General features: G+C 41.2%; 1 pseudogene; it reads right to left on the bottom strand.

Annotated features, from left to right (window-relative positions):
- Positions 1-7,925: 7,925 nt before the first annotated feature.
- LOC137235394 (uncharacterized) lies at positions 7,926-9,626 on the bottom strand (annotated as a pseudogene).
- Positions 9,627-17,604: the final 7,978 nt, after the last annotated feature.

Here is a 17,604-nt window from a genome sequence, read left to right as displayed (position 1 = left end):
ATATTAACGAAAAACCGAAAAAACCCACAGGCACCTCCGAAACCGGGGGTGAGATCCATAGCATTTTTTGCGCAGAACATCTTTCGGCGTTGGCGGCCTTCGGGCGCGCGGTAAAAGTCTAGTTGAGGCGTCGACTGCTAATGCGCTACCAAAAATATCGAGAGGTGTCAAACGACGAGTCTTGACATCAGTATTAATAATCCGAAGGCGAAAAATTTTAACTCGTTCAAAAGACATTAACGAAAAACCGAAAAAAGACCCGCGGGTACTTCCGAAACCGTGGGTGAGATCCATAGCATTTTTGCGCAGAACACCGTTCTGCGTGGGCGGCCTTCGGCCGCGCTTATAAAAAATAATTCTGGGCTACGCCATTCCAAGTCCGGCTGTGTGGTATAACCGTGGCTACCGCCACGGTGATGCCCAATTTTTTTTGTGGGTATCCCACAACAACCACCACATGAAAATGGCCAACTTCAACTACAAATTACTCCGGTACGCCATGCCAAGTCCGGGTGTGTGGTATAACCGTGGCTACTGCCACGGTGATGCACATTTTTTTTGTGGGTAATCAACAACAACATCCACATGAAAATGGCCAACTTCAACTGCAAATATCTCCGGACAGAGATAAAATTTTTCTTTTCCGCCTTCGGATTATTTTTCTCGAAATTGAGTATAACATGGCGTGGTGCCATCTAAAAGACCAACATAATAGAATATAACCTGGCGTGGTGCCATCTAAAATAACAACGCAATCGAAAAAGCCTGTCATTCAAAAACCATCCAAACTGAATATAACCTGGCGTGGTGCCATCCAAAAAGCAATCAAATTGAATACAACCTGGCGTGGCGCCATATTAAAACCAATAATACTTGAAGTTACTAACAATTACAAGAATGAATACCAAGCAGCAAGCTGCTACACATGGTTCTGGCCGCTTTGGTATTACCATTGTGTATTAGTGAAGCCAACATTAACCATAAACTGTTTTACAACAATCAAAAGAAAAAAAAACACCTGAGATTCAATCTGGCTTTAACATCCGTGACATTAAACCTAAAAAAAAAAAATTATAATAATTAATTAGTTAATAAATTATAATATTAAAAGGCGCGTTCTATTCTAATCGAGCACGAAAAGAACACTCGCTTATTCATCGAATTACATTCAAAGCAATAACACAAACTCGCTTATTTTATTCAGTCCTCGCGAAGTCGGCTAATCAATAACCGAGTTGAGAGGTAGTTTTCAAAATAGAAAAAATTGCTCTATTGTGAATGAAGTCTAAAATACACCAAGGAAATTTTTTGACATATAGAACTACCGCAGCCAACTTCACTCAAAAAGCGCAAAACAAAACAAAAGAAAATAAATCTTTTGTTAATTGCATATATATTTTATGCTGCATAATGCCACAACAGCTGGTCTATCCTCCACAACCTGGTCCACCTGGTTATCCTCCTCAACCTCAGCTGCCAGGTTATCCTCTACAACAACCAGGTGCACCAGGTGGTTACATGGGTCAAATCATGCCACCAACACAACCTGGACAGGCGCCAATGCCCAGACAGCCACCCATGCCGGGTCAATCCCAATACCCAGAAGTCCTGGTTATAAGGTATGCTTATACAACTAATATACCTGGTCTGGTATATATCAACAGCCGCAACAGTATGATGAAGCCCAACGCCATTTGGATCCCGATCAGATGCCAAATCCGATAAGCGAAATCTTTGAAAATCAAAATAGCGCTGGTTATGCTTTTATTACTAATCAACAGGGTTTATTACCACCACTGGTGACCACAAAATATGTGGTAGAAGATCAGGGTAACTCCTCGCCACGTTACATTAGGTATTGATATTCGAAATTAATGTTTTGTTTGGCAATTATTTGTATTGCATACTTGCAACAGCTGATTTATTAAAAACAACAGCTTTGTCCTTTACACTTACCATCTTACCAATGGCACGCACGGTTGAGGGTGAATATGAGCCACTCATGTCCAACATCAACGCTGTACGCACTACATTGGCTCCACGCAGTATGGACAAGCATATTGTTGATTGCAGTGGTAAGGCCACAATTTCAAATGATGATGCAAACATTATGAAACTTGGATATCCAACCGTAAAACTCTAGTCGACATCGCCAAATCTCAAGATGCTGAGGTAAGTTTTTTGTTATATTATAATGTGTGGAATAAAAATGTTTCTCTTATCAGGTCAGCGATGGCACCACTTCAGTAGTACTTGAAGCAGGTGAAATCTTAAAACAAGTTAAGCCATATGTTGAGGAAGGCGTGCATGCACGTATCATCATTAAAGCTATACGTAAAGCATTACAATTATGCATGACCAAAATATGACATGGCTGTACATGTCGAAGCGTCAATCGTAGGAGCAACAACAATGTGCTTCATTGGAAAAATGCGCTGCCACAGCAATGTCCTCCAAAGTTATTCATCAACAAAAAGATTTCTTTTCTAAAATGGTTGTGGAAGCTGTACTGTTCTTAGATGGATCCAACGTCATACAAAAAATTTAAATCGCATTATTATATATAGAATAGGAATTCAAGGCTGAGCGTGATAAATCTGAAGTACGTATTGATAATGTTCAAGAATGCTGAATAGCGTATTCTGTACAATAAACTAGCTAAGTAAGGCGCCGTTCTAGTGTTATCTAAACTACCAATTGGTGATGCTGGTACACAGTATTTTTCAGGTTGTGATATGTTCTGTGCTGTTCGTATACCAGAAAAAGATTTGGAACGTACAATGAAAGCTTGTGGTGGTGCTGATATGACTACAGCTAATGATATTAATTCAAGTGTTTTGGGTCACTGTGATTACTTTGAAGAACGTCAAGTTGGTGGTGAACGTTTCAACATTTTCCAAGCTTTGATTATGGGTTTGACATTGATTTTATTTTCATAGTTTATAATTATTTAAAGGTTGCGTTAATGCTAGAACATGTACATTGATTTTACGTGGCGCTGCCGAACAATTTTTGGAAGAAACTGAGCTTCGTTACATGATGCTATAATGATTATGCGGTGTACAATTAAACACGATTTTGCTGTTGCTGGTATGTCAAAATACAAATTGAAAAAATGTCTAATCTTAGGGCCTCATTCTCTATTACGAAACGAACTTTCGTTGCGGATCAGAGACGAATCGCTAGTGTATTTGCACTTTGCTAAACAATGGCAACTTATCACTTGACAATCACTTTTGCCTTCCTGTTATAATACCAGAGAATAGAGAATACCATTGCTAGACGAAATCGTTTGGAGACGAATCGTTCGTCTGAGTTATCGTTCGCAATACAGAATGAAGCCTTTAAATTGTTAAGTAATATAATGAAAAGATTGTGTCCAACTCCCGAAGAAAAAAACTATAAAATTTGTGTCAGTGAAATGATAATTATTGGTCTTGGTTGTTAGTTTTGAGGCATCGTCTTCGAGTGCCTTTTGATCGTATATGCCGGTTCTTTTGCATTCTTTTACATGCATAAAGTGCCGTTGAAACCTTCCTCACCCTCTCCTCCACGTTGAGCTTCCATGATAGCTTACTGTCTAGGATGATTACTAAATGTTTTGTGCACGGTTTCTCCCGTAGGGTCGCCCCTCTTAACTTAGGGACTTTGTACCTCTTTGTAAACAAGACCATATGCAACGTCATCTGCGTAAGCCGTAAGTTTTGCTGGTCCCTCGTAGAATAAATAATCTAATCCCCTGAGCAGTTGGTTAATGACCAACGTCCACAGCAGAGGTGATAGCGCCCCTCCCTACGGAGTGCCCCCGGCCTCTAATTTCGTGGCCGCGTACAATCCCCATTGCGATGTAATCTTACTGCAGTTTAACATGCAGTCGATCCATCTGGGTAAGGCTGGATGTACTTCGACGTAATTAAAAACACCCATAATCGCCCATTTAGAATCACTGTTGAAAGCCCCGGCAATGCTTAAGAAGACTTCTAGAGCATATTCCTTATATTCCAGGGTTTTTTTTATGCTTATTACCACCCTATGCAATGTGGTGTCTACTGACTTGCATTTAGTGTACGCCTGTTGTGTTGTGGAGAGCAGCTTTTCATCCACGTTGGACTTTATGTACACATCTATCAGCCTCTCAAAGGTTTTGAGTAGAAATGATTTTAAGCTATTGGGTCTATAATGTATCCCACACGTGACCGATCTTCCCCGCCTTTGGTAGGAAAGCTACACGAGCAGTTCTCCAAGAGTGCGGTACATGATTCAGTTTATGCACCCATCGAATATTATTTTGAGCCATCCCACGACCGCCCTACTTGAAACTTGTAGCATGGCCGGACATATACCATCTGAGCCCGGCGATTTCACCACCACTACGAGGTCCTCAGTAGTGTATTTAGGCAGCATATATGAATGCGGCTGTTTCCTTACCATTACTACAGCTCGCACCCGTCTTTCCGTTTGCGCATAGTAAACGCCAAATCCGCGCGCGCTAAGTCCAGAAACCTTTCCTCCCGATGAGTGCCACGGCTCCTGGATCAGCGCCACGTCAAACGAACCCTCCTCAAGGGTTAGGAGTTCGCTCGACGCCACTTTACTGTGTTGGAGGTTTATCTGTAGGACTGGCAGCACCAATGGCTGCTTGTCCCCCACCAGCACCTTCATCGTGATGTCGTCGTCCTCCCCTTGCCCTTTTGATTTAGAGTGTTCGAAGCCCCCTTCAGTCTCTTGTAACTGTTGTGCCGGGTGTTCTTATGTGCGACTCACAGCACGCTATCATCCTCACACCATTATACCATCCCCCCAATCAAAGGTTGGAAGGCGCTTACTTGGTTATTCCTGCATCATCTTAAGCATTAAGCTAATAAGCTCTCTTTCTACAGATCTCCACCTTTCACTAGTCATCTGTTCGAAAGGACTGCTACGATCAACCAGCGCCACAGTCAGTGACTGCTTTCCCACATCACTCATCTTCTCGGGAAAAGCCGGCGTCTTAGTGTTAATTCCCTTTGGCACCTCCGAGAAAGCCGGAGTCTTAGCTTTAACTCCCTTTAGCACCTCCGAGAAAGTCGGAGTCTTAGCGTTATCTCCCTTTGGCTTATCTCCTACTTCCGTAGTTGGAACTTCCCTCTGATTCGCCGCCTTCGAGGCTATTGGGGCCCATCTGTCTTACAGCTTTGGGCCTATTTGTCTTGTCTATGCGACTGCCCTGCCTCTCGGCTCTGGGACTGGGTCCTTTCTGCCTCTTAAAGCAGGCTTGTCGCCTTCCGCCGAATGTTGCCTCTTCATTCTACCATTCGACGCTTCTTCCTCGTACCGGTTGCAGAACCGAGGGTTTCTAGCAGCAAACCTTTCGAACTGCTTTCGACCTACTTCTACCGCCTCATGGGCCCATTCCAAACGCTCGGTCTGCACTTCTGCTCGGGCGACCACTGCCCACAAGCGTTGGACAATTCTTAGTGATGCACGGTACTGCGACAGAGCTCTTTTACTTCCCCTGCTCCGTACTCTTCTTCACTCTTCTACTCATTTGTGTGCTTTGCCGGAGTTCTTTGAATCAGCACTACTCTCGCTCGCCGAGTCCGACGCATCGCTTAATGCGTATTCGTCGTCTTTGGCTTGCGACTCAGTCCTCCTCTTATCATCCTCCTTATTACAATTTGGTAATGAGTCGTACATCTTGGTCGTACGACCACCATCCCGACAAGGCGGGTTCAGCGGTCCAGTATTATATACGGGGAAAGAACCGTCAGCCACAGCAGCGCCCCTTACGGTGGTAAGGCCATTAATACTTCCCGAGGTGGTCCGGTATCGGGATGGCTCCGTTCGAATACAGCCGAATTTATCCCCTGGCTGCAAATCGTCCAAAAGCCACGCTCCGCATAACACCCTGGATTAGGGGGTTGGCAGTTCTTGGTCACCGACATCCCGCCGCCCTCCTATGAGGCAAAACGGCGTAGATGCCAGTCCTAAACAGCTCCGCCACATAGTCGGGCGCTATGGACATCGGCTAAGTCCTTACACCAACGACAAGGTGCCTACCCTAGTGAGGGAGAGATTGGAGAGATAGCTGCTTATTTTATTACAAAACTCATCGATGTAGGAAACAATAGCATAGGCGTAGAAACAATAGTGACTCCATCTGGTGGTAAAGGTAGCTATTGATATGTAGAAGTTAAACAGAAATTTGAATATGAGTTTTTTTAAGTTATTGCAAAAAAAGCGTTGAGGATTTTTAATATCTTACGAGGTACTTCGTACATGTTTCTAAGAATGAAGAATGGGACCTATTCAAACTTCGCTATACTTTAACATACAATAATTTACCCCATTTTAACACAACTATCATTTTTTGATTTTATTAAATTTTATAAAATGTTTCTTCCTCTACAGTGCAATTTACTTATTATATGGTAAAGATGGTTTCGCATTATCTCCGTCAGTAACTGTGACAAGGTGGCCACAGCGTGACTCGGAGCGTCTCTTCAATAGCTCTCTAGTGGTGATGGTGACAGCAGAAAAACCCAACTGTTTACAAATGTTACACTTCAAAAAAATCAAAATATCTGCCATTGCGTCTACGGCTCAAATACTCACAGTATATGAATGAATCGAACGCACCTAATTGTCTGCCTAACGGATAGTATACATAATCAAATCGAAAATGTGCTTGCACAGGAAAATATTTCAATTGGAAAACAAAAACCAATTAAGATAGTTTATTTATTATTAAAGTACTTACTTTTCTTTATATCAACTGTATTAATTTAAGTTGCAATTTCATGTGCATATATAATAAGGGATGTCGTGATACGATTGCTGTCGGAATTAGATTTGAAACGAATCAATACTCCTGCTAAGGGTTGCAGAATTATTGCTTGAATGATTAGTTCATATTTTACTTTACTTATTAATTTTAAATCCAATTACGACAGCAATCGGATTTCACGACACCTTTTAATATTCTTGATCTTAAAAAAGAGTAAATCTAATAAAAATTTCTACTTAGCTTTAAGTTGTAGGATTAAATTGATTCAAATAAGCAAATTTTTTATTCGAAACCATGGAAACAATTCAAATTTACATGAATATAACACACTTCTGAATTGTCCAAATATAAAGTTAGCTGCTGCAGCAATATAGCTCAAAGGTGCTAGCCCGAACATCTCGGGAACGATTTATGTGGCCACATTAAACCTTCAGGCCATCCCCTCCCTTCCCACCCCCAAATTCCATGAGGAGCTTGGGTTCGCCAGAGCCTCGTCTGTTAGTGAAACAGGATTCGCCGCGGAAAGGTGAGGTTGACAATTGAGTTTGGAGAAGCTATATATTGCGCTGGCAACCTGAAGGGTTGCGCTACACATCCCCTTGAATCTGATATTTTAGTCGCCTCTTACGACAGGCATACCTACCGCGGGAATATTCTGACCCCCTAACCCGCTGGGGTTAGCTACTGGTGGTCGGGATTGCCACTGTTCGCACATCGGGAATTGTAGCTCCTAAAAATAGCCGAAAAAACTGGAGGCTACTTGTGCAACTAGAGGCATGAGTATTAAAAGAACCATTATAGCAACGGTAAGTCGCCTTTGTGCGTGACCGCCAAGGAGCCACAAACTGCGCCGAAATATACAGACAAAAGTGTAACCATTTTATGTATCTATTTCATTTCAGCAGACGCTGCACTTCCAAAGACCGGGGTTATGTTTGAAGCCTCTCTGGAGTAAGTGAATGAGGGACAATCCCTCCGCAAGGAGCTACTCCGTAAACCTCTAATCCACATATACTTACGTAGTTGCTAACTAATTTTAATCTCTTATTTAAATAATTATATGGGACTGCATTTATTACAGTTTATATAATGTTATTTAGTTTTATTTTCTGCTTATAATTTTTGATTCATAACCCATTAGTTTAACAGCAACATAACTTTAAAATACACTTGACGAATGCGTTAAGGGCTGGTGAAAACTGGGAGGATTTTCAAAATTAATTTTATAAAATATATTGTTGCAACTCATACATATTAAATGTTGCTGTGTTTCAACCCAAGTACACGCCACAATCCCAGGTATGGCTTTGTACGTTTCTTGAACTAAACAAGTATCCATTTGGTTATCGTAGCTGAAATGCAATTGCGCCACCTGCTCTTCATCTGTAAAATACAAGCAACGCCTACGTGGTGCATATACGTAATGACTATACTGTGCTCCTGTATGGTGTTGCATACGTCGCAATCCATACGTTATTTGTATACAAAATATCAATGCTACCACATTGTAGAAATAGAAGACAGCGGCGCTCCGCGCAATCCAACTGTATGCAATCTATTTTAGTCGCATATGCGCCTTTTCAAGCTGAGTTGTATTCGATTCCGATAAAGCTATAAGTAGGAAAATATACTCGTCATATATATAAAAAACTTTATTTTAATATAGCATACCAAGTACCTACAACCAAAGCAAAGATAATTGTGGATACCGTGAAGATATGCAGCCATTTTCCTGTAGTTAACTCCATTTCGCCCTTTCATAAATGGTGCAAAAAGTCCAAATATTCCGCTGTTACTTGTTCTGACACGAGCGTATAACGTCCACTTTCCCACGAGCAGTTGAATATATTTCTATCATCAAATGTTATATCACAACCGCTGTAAAAGTATGGGTACACTTCGACCTATATCTGGCACATCGCGATACATGTCCAATGTAAGTGCCTTTGGTAATAGTGCAGTTTACGTTGCCCACCGAAATTTGCGCCAAAATTTTCTAGTGAGGTATCAAAAGACGCGTATTAATCTCGAGAACAATAATCCGAAGGCGGAAAAGAAAAGTTTTACCTCTGTCCGGAGATATTTGCAGTTGAAATTGGCGATTTTCACCCGGAATTGGCATGGCGTAGCCCAGGGTTATTTTTTATAAGCGCGGCCGAAGGTCGCCAATGGAGAAAGGTGTTCTGCGCAAAAATACTATGGAGTTTACCCCCGGTTTCGGAGGGACCCGTGGGTATTTTTTCGGTTTTTCGTTAATATCTTTTGAACGGGTAAAAAAAAGTTAACTTCCGCTTTCGGATTCTTAATCTGGACGTGAATACGCGTCTTTTGATACCTCACTCGAATTTTCGAAAATTTCGGTTGGTACCGTAAACTGCACTATTACCGTGCCTTTTCACTTGCTACGTAACGTATACAGCTAAATTCTACATTGGGTGCAGGAGCCATACAACGTACGCCACCTCCAGCATCATTTAGCCAGTCAACTGCATGTATTGATTTTACCGAACTAAAATAATAAACCTGACCGCTTCGCATAAGTAACAAAGCATTCATTTCTAGTATGAATATATCGTTCGCAATTAGGTCAAATTGATTTTCTTTGTACGTCACGCTCTTTGAATACAAAATTAAGCAAATATTCATCTTTCCATGTTACAAAAACCGTCTTTCCATGATTGGTTAAGCCAAGCGGCTGGAATAATGTATCATCGTCAATAGACCACAGCAGCTTTTCGAATTCCTTGTCATCAGCATCTTCCCAAACAACCTCTACCTCATCTATGTCCATTGCCACTATGGGTGGCCCCTGTGAGGTGCTTTCACATTCTGCTATTATCAAACGTTGAGAATCACTCATTATTTACTAAAATTCGTCGTCTTTGCATATAAAATCATCCTCATTATCGGACATTACAGTCATATAAATAACAAAGAAAACGTCAATAATAAACAACAGATGATTTTGTCAGCTGAAATGTTACCAGTGTTGTTAAATACATGCAGGCAAATTTTTACCGAGTTTGGCGTTCTTTTCGCACTCGCTTAGAATAGAATGCGGCTAAAGAAATATGATAGAAATAATGGCAATAGTCTAATTGAGGAGTCAACTGCGGTAATAGTCTAGTTGAGGGGTCCACTGCTAATACGCTATCAAAAATATCGAGAGAGGTGTCAAACGACGCGTCTTGACATCAGTATTAATAATCCGAAGAATACAAATTTTAACTTGTTCAAAAGATATTAACGAAAAACTGGAAAAAGACCTGTGGGTACCTCCGAAACCGCGGGTGGGATCCATAGTATTTTTGCGCAGAACACCTTTCTGCGTTGGCGGCGCTTATAAAAAATAACCCTGGGCTACGCCATTCCAAGTCCGGGTATGTGGTAAAACCTTGGCTACTGCCACGGTGATGCATAATTTTTTTTGTTGATACCAACACAACAACAACCACATGAAAATGACCAAATGGCCGGACATAGATAAAATTTTTCTTTTCCGCCATCGGATTGTTGTTCTCGAGATTAATACGCGTCTTTTGACACCTCTGTCGATATTTTTGGTAGCGTATTAGCAGTCGACCCCTCAACTAGACTATTACCATTATTTCTTTAATATAATAATTTATTAACTAATTAATTAAGTTGATAAGACTGCAGAAATTTTAACTGAGTGATTCGCCATTAGTGATGGAACGATATTTGACTACCGGTGATTGCATCGCCGCGATTGAAAAATCGGAAACCCTTCAACACAGAGGTGACCATTTCACCATTCGAACTTTTTTCGCTCTCCACTAACACATCGACGTTTCATGCTGTCATTTAATGACAGTCAAAGATGACTTGATAGAAAACACTTTCATTTTTTCGCTCTCACGGGGGATTTATCTCAAATTTGTGCTGGCAACAATCACACATAAACCCCTCGCGGCAGCTGAAGCGGGCTCCCGAACAGAAAGTGTGCCAGCTAAAACGAAGAACGGGCCAAAACATAACATGTGAATATAAGTGTTTTGCGCGGATATAGTTTTGGTCTCCAAACCGGTGTTGAACCCACCCAGGGTAATTTTTGGTAATTCCATACGACAGCATGACACTGCTAATACGCGTCCAAAAATATTGAGAGAGGTGTCAAACGACGCGCATTGACATCAGTATTAATAATCCGAAACCGGGAAAAAAATTTTAACTCATTCAAAAGATATTAACGAAAAACCGAAAAATGACCCGCGGGTCCCTCCGAAACCGGGGGTGAAATCCATAGTATTTTTGCGCAAAACACCTTTCTGCGTTGGCGGCCTTCGGCCGCACTTATAAAAAATAGCCATGGGCTACGCCATGTCAAGTCCGGGTGTGTGGTATACGGTGATGTCCTTCTGCGTTCACAATTTTTTTGTGGGACATATTACTACAACGGTTGGTTTCGGTTTCGGATTATTGTTTTCGAGATTAATACGCGTATTTTGACACCTCTTTCGATATTTTTGGATGCGTATTAGCAGTTTCATGCTGTCGTATAGAATTACCAAATTTTATCTATCCGGAGATATTTTAAGTTGAAGTTGGTGATTTTCATGTAGTTATTGTAATGTTGGCGAAAGCACAAAAAAAATTGTGAACATAAATGTTTTGTGCGGATTTAGGGTAATAGCCTAGTTGAGGGTCGACTGCTAATACGCTACCAAAAATATCGAGAGGGGTATCAAACAACGCGTTCTGACATCAGTATTAATAATACGACGGCGAAAATTTTTAACTCGTTCAAAAGATATTAACGAAAAACCGAAAAACACCCCCGGGAACCTCCGAAACCGGGGGTGAGATCCATAGCATTTTTGCGCAGAACCCCTTTCTGCGTTGGCGGCCTTCGGCCGCGCGGTAAAGGTCTAGTTAAGGGGTCGGCTGCTAATGCGCTACCAAAAATATCGAGAGAGGTGTCAAAAGACGCCTATTAATCTCGAGAGCAATAATCCGACGGCGAAAAATTTTAACTCGTTCAAAGGATATTAACGAAACGACATCACGCGGTAAAAGTCTAGTTGAGGCGTCGACTGCTAATGCGCTACCAAAAATATCGAGAGGTGTCAAACGACGCGTCTTGACATCAGTATTAATAATCCGACGGCGAAAATTTTTAACTCATTCAAAGATGACTTGATAGAAAACACTTTCACTTTTTCGCTCTCACGGGGGATTTATCTCAAATTTGTGATGGCAACAATCACACATAAACCCCTCGCGGCAGCTGAAGCGGGCGCCCGAACAAAAAGTGTGCCAGCTAAAACGAAGAACGGGCCAAAACATAACATGTGAATATAAGTGTTTTGCGCGGATATAGTTTTGGTCTCCAAACCGGTGTTGAACCCACCCAGGGTAATTTTTGGTAATTCCATACGACAGCATGACACTGCTAATACGCGTCCAAAAATATTGAGAGAGGTGTCAAACGACGCGCATTGACATCAGTATTAATAATCCGAAACCGGGAAAAAAAAATTTAACTCATTCAAAAGATATTAACGAAAAACCGAAAAATGACCCGCGGGTCCCTCCGAAACCGGGGGTGAAATCCATAGTATTTTTGCGCAAAACACCTTTCTGCGTTGGCGGCCTTCGGCCGCGCTTATAAAAAATAGCCATGGGCTACGCCATGTCAAGTCCGGGTGTGTGGTATACAGTGATGTCCTTCTGCGTTCACAATTTTTTTGTGGGACGTATTACTACAACGGTTGGTTTCGTTTTCGGATTATTGTTTTCGAGATTAATACGCGTCTTTTGACATCTCTTTCGATATTTTTGGATGCGTATTAGCAGTTTCATGCTGTCGTATAGAATTACCAAATTTTATCTATCCGGAGATATTTTAAGTTGAAGTTGGTGATTTTCATGTGGTTATTGTAATGTTGGCGAAAGCACAAAAAAAATTGTGAACATAAGTGTTTTGTGCGGATTTAGGGTAATAGCCTAGTTGAGGGTCGACTGCTAATACGCTACCAAAAATATCGAGAGAGGTATCAAACAACGCGTTCTGACATCAGTATTAATAATACGACGGCGAAAATTTTAACTCGTTCAAAAGATATTAACGAAAAACCGAAAAAAGACCCGCAGGTACCTCCGAAACTGGGAGTGAGATCCATAGCATTTTTGCGCAGAACAGATTTCGGCATTGGCGGCCTTCGGTTGCGCGGTAAAAGTCTAGCTGAGGCGTCGACTGTTAATGCGCTACCAAAAATATCGAGAGGTGTCAAACTCCGCGTCTTGACATCAGTATTAATAATCCAAAGACGAACTATTTTAACTCGTTCAAAAGATATTAACGAAACGACATCACGCGGTAAAATTCTAGTTGAGGCGTCGACTGCTAATGCGCTACCAAAAATATCGAGAGGTGTCAAACGACGCGTCTTGACATCAGTATTAATAATCCGACGGCGAAAATTTTTAACTCATTCAAAAGATATTAACGAAAAACCGAAAAAACACCCGCGGGTACCTCCGAAAACGGGGATGAGATCCATAGCATTTTTGCGCAGAACACCGGCGTGGCGCCATATTAAAACCAATAATACTTGAAATTACTAACAATTACAAGAATGAATACCAGCAGCAAGCTGCTACACATGGTTCTGGCTGGTATGGTATTACCATTGTGTATTAGTGAAGCCAACATTAACCATAAACTGGTTTACAACAATCAAAAGAAAAAAACACCTGAGATTCAATCTGGCTTTTTGGATTAACATCCCTGCCATTAAACCTAACAAAAAAAAAAAATAATAATTAATTAGTTAATAAATTATAATATTAAAGAAATATGATAGAAATAATGGTAATAGTCTAGTTGAGGGGTCAACTGCGGTAACAGTCTAGTTGAGGGGTCGACTGCTAATACGCCAACAAAAATATCGAGAGAGGTGTCAAACGACGCATCTTGACATCAGTATTAATGATCCGAAGGCGAAGAATTCAAATTTTAGCTTGTTCAAAAGATATTAACGAAAAACTAGAAAAAGACCCGTGGGTACCTCCGAAACCGCGGGTGGGATCCATAGTATTTTTGCGCAGAACACCTTTCTGCGTTGGCGGCGCTTATAAAAAATAACCCTGGGCTACGCCATTCCAGTCCGGGTGTGTGGTATAACCATGGCTATCGCCACGGTGATGCACAATTTTTTTTGTGGGTACAAACACAACAACAACCACATGTAAATGGCCAACTTCAACTGCAAATATCTCCGGACATATATAAAATTTTTCTTTTCCGCCATCGGACTGTTGTTCTCGAGATTAATACGCGATTTTCGACACCTCTGTCGATATTTTTGGTAGCGTATTAGCAGTCGACCCCTCAACTAGACTATTACTCATATTAGCAGTCGACCCCTCAACTAGACTATTACCATTATTTCTGTAATATTATAATTTATTAACTAATTAATTAAGTTGAGATTTTTTAAGACTGCAGAAATTTTAACTGAGTGATTCGTCATTAGTGATGGAACGATATTTCACTATCGGTGATTGCATCGCCGCGATTGAAAAGTCGGTTAACCCTTCAACACAGTGGTGACCAATTCACCATTCGAACTTTTTTCGCTCTCCACTAACACATCGACGTTTCATGCTGTCATTTAATGACAGTCAAAGATAACTTGATAGAAAACACTTTCATTTTTTCGCTCTCACGGAGGATTTATCTCAAATTTGTGCTGACAACAATCACACATAAACCCCTCGCGCCAGCTGAAGCGGGGGCCCGAACCACAAGTGTGCCAGCTAAAACGAAGAACGGGCCAAAACATAACATGTGAATATAAGTGTTTTGCGCGGATATAGTTTTGGTCTCCAAACCGGTGTTGAACCCACCCAGGGTAATTTTTGGTAATTCCATACGACAACATGACACTGCTAATACGCGTCCAAAAATATTTAGAGAGGTGTCAAACGACGCGCATTGACATCAGTATTAATAATCCGAAACCGGAAAATAAAAATTTTAACTAATTCAAAAAATATTAACGAAAAACCGAAAAATGACCCGCGGTTCCCTCCGAAACGGGGGTGAAATCCATCGTATTTTTGCGCAAAACACCTTTCTGCGTTGGCGGCGTTCGGCCGCGCTTATAAAAAATAGCCATGGGCTACGCCATGTCAAGTCCGGGTGTGTGGTATACGGTGATGTCCTTCTGCGTTCACAATTTTTTTGTGGGACATATTACTACAACGGCTGGTTTCGGTTTCGGGTTATTGTTTTCGAGATTAATACGCGTCTTTTGACACCTCTTTCGATATTTTTGGATGCGTATTGGCAGTTTCATGCTGTCGTATAGAATTACCAAATTTTATCTATCCGGAGATATTTTAAGTTGAAGTTGGTGATTTCCATGTGGTTGTTGTAATGTTGGCGAAAGCACAAAAAAAAATTGTGAACATAAGTGTTTTGTGCGGACTTAGGGTAATAGCCTAGTTGAAGGTCGACTGCTAATACGCTACCAAAATTATCGGGAGAGGTATCAAACAACGCATTCTGACATCAGTATTAATAATACGACGGCGAAAAATTTTAACTCGTTCAAAAGATATTAACGAAAAACCGAAAAAACACCTGCGGGAACCTCCGAAACCGGGGGTGAGATCCATAGCATTTTTGCGCAGAACCCCTTTCTGCGTTGGCGGCCTTCGGCCGCGCGGTAAAGGTCTAGTTAAGGGGTCGGCTGCTAATGCGCTACCAAAAATATCGAGAGAGGTGTCAAAAGACGCCTATTAATCTCGAGAACAATAATCCGAAGGCGAAAAATTTTAACTCGTTCAAAAGATATTAACGAAAACCTGAAAAAAGACCCGCAGGTACCTCCGAAACCGGGAGTGAGATCCATAGCATTTTTGCGCAGAACACATTTCGGCATTGGCGGCCTTCGGTTGCGCGGTAAAAGTCTAGCTGAGGCGTCGACTGTTAATTCGCTACCAAAAATATCGAGAGGTGTCAAACGACGCGTCTTGACATCAGTATAAATAATCCAAAGGCGAACTATTTTAACTCGTTCAAAAGATATTAACGAAAAACCGAAAAAACACCCGCGGGTACCTCCGAAACCGGGGGTGAGGTCCATAGCATTTTTGCGCAGAACACCGGCGTGGCGCCATATTAAAACCAATAATACTTGAAATTACTAACAATTACAAGAATGAATACCAGCACCAAGCTGCTACACATGGTTCTGGCTGGTATGGTATTACCATTGTGTATTAGTGAAGCCAACATTAACCATAAACTGGTTTACAACAATCAAAAGAAAAAACACCTGAGATTCAATCTGGCTTTTTGGATTAACATCCCTGCCATTAAACCTAACAAAAAAAAAAAAAAAAATAATAATTAATTAGTTAATAAATTATAATATTAAAGAAATATGATAGAAATAATGGTAATAGTCTAGTTGAGGGGTCGACTGCTAATACGCTATCAAAAATATCGAGAGAGGTGTCAAACGACGCGTCTTGACATCAGTATTAATAATCCGAAGGCGAAGAATACAAATTTTAACTTGTTCAAAAGATATTAACGAAAAACTGGAAAAAGACCCGTGGGTACCTCCTAAACCGCGGGTGGGATCCACAGTATTTTTGCGCAGAACACCTTTCTGCGTTGGCGACGCTTATAAAAAATAACCCTGGGCTACGCCATTTCAGTCCGGGTGTGTGGTATAACCACGGCTATCGCCACGGTGATGCACAATTTTTTTTGTGGGTACAACACAACAACAACAACCACATGAAAATGGCCAACTTCAACTGCAAATATCTCCGGACATATATACAATTTTTTTTTCCGCCATCGGACTGTTGTTCTCGAGATTAATACGCGACTTTCGACACCTCTGTCGATATTTTTGGTAGCGTATTAGCAGTCGACCCCTCAACTAGACTATTACCCATATTAGCAGTCGACCCCTTCACTAGACTATTACCATTATTTCTTTAATATTATAATTTATTAACTTATTAATTAAGTTGAGATTTTTTAAGACTGCAGAAATTTTAACTGAGTGATTCGCCATTAGTGATGGAACGATATTTCACTATCGGTGATTGCATCGCCGCGATTGAAAAATCGGTAAACCCCTCAACACAGTGGTGACCAATTCACCACTCGAACTTTTTTCGCCCTCCACTAACACATCGACGTTTCATGCTGTCATTTAATGACAGTCAAAGATGACTTGATAGAAAACACTTTCATTTTTTCGCTCTCACGGGGGATTTATCTCAAATTTGTGCTGGCAACAATCACACATAAACCCCTCGCGCCAGCTGAAGCGGGCGCCCGAACAAAAAGTGTGCCAGCTAAAACGAAGAACGGGCCAAAACATAACATGTGAATATGCCGCGTCTTGACATCAGCATTAATAATCCGAAGGCGAAGAATACAAATTTTAATTTGTTCAAAAGATATTAACGAAAAACTGGAAAAAGACCCATGGGTACCTCCGAAACCGCGGGTGGGATCCATAGTATGTTTGCGCAGAACACCTTTCTGCGTTGGCGACGCTTATAAAAAATAACCCTGGGCTACGCCATTCCAGTCCGGGTGTGTGGTATAACCACGGCTATCGCCACGGTGATGCACAATTTTTTTTGTGGGTACAACACAACAACAACCACATGAAAATGGCCAACTTCAACTGCAAATATCTCCGGACATATATAAAATTTTTCTTTTCCGCCATCGGACTGTTGTTCTCGAGATTAATACGCGACTTTCGACACCTCTGTCGATATTTTTGGTAGCGTATTAGCAGTCGACCCCTCAACTAGACTATTACCCATATTAG

This window comes from Eurosta solidaginis, chromosome X (assembly GCF_040869045.1).
Source record: "Eurosta solidaginis isolate ZX-2024a chromosome X, ASM4086904v1, whole genome shotgun sequence".
Lineage (NCBI taxonomy): Eukaryota > Metazoa > Arthropoda > Insecta > Diptera > Tephritidae > Eurosta > Eurosta solidaginis.
The sequence above is the reverse complement of the archived record's forward strand: the minus strand, read 5'-3'. Positions and strand labels throughout refer to the sequence as shown.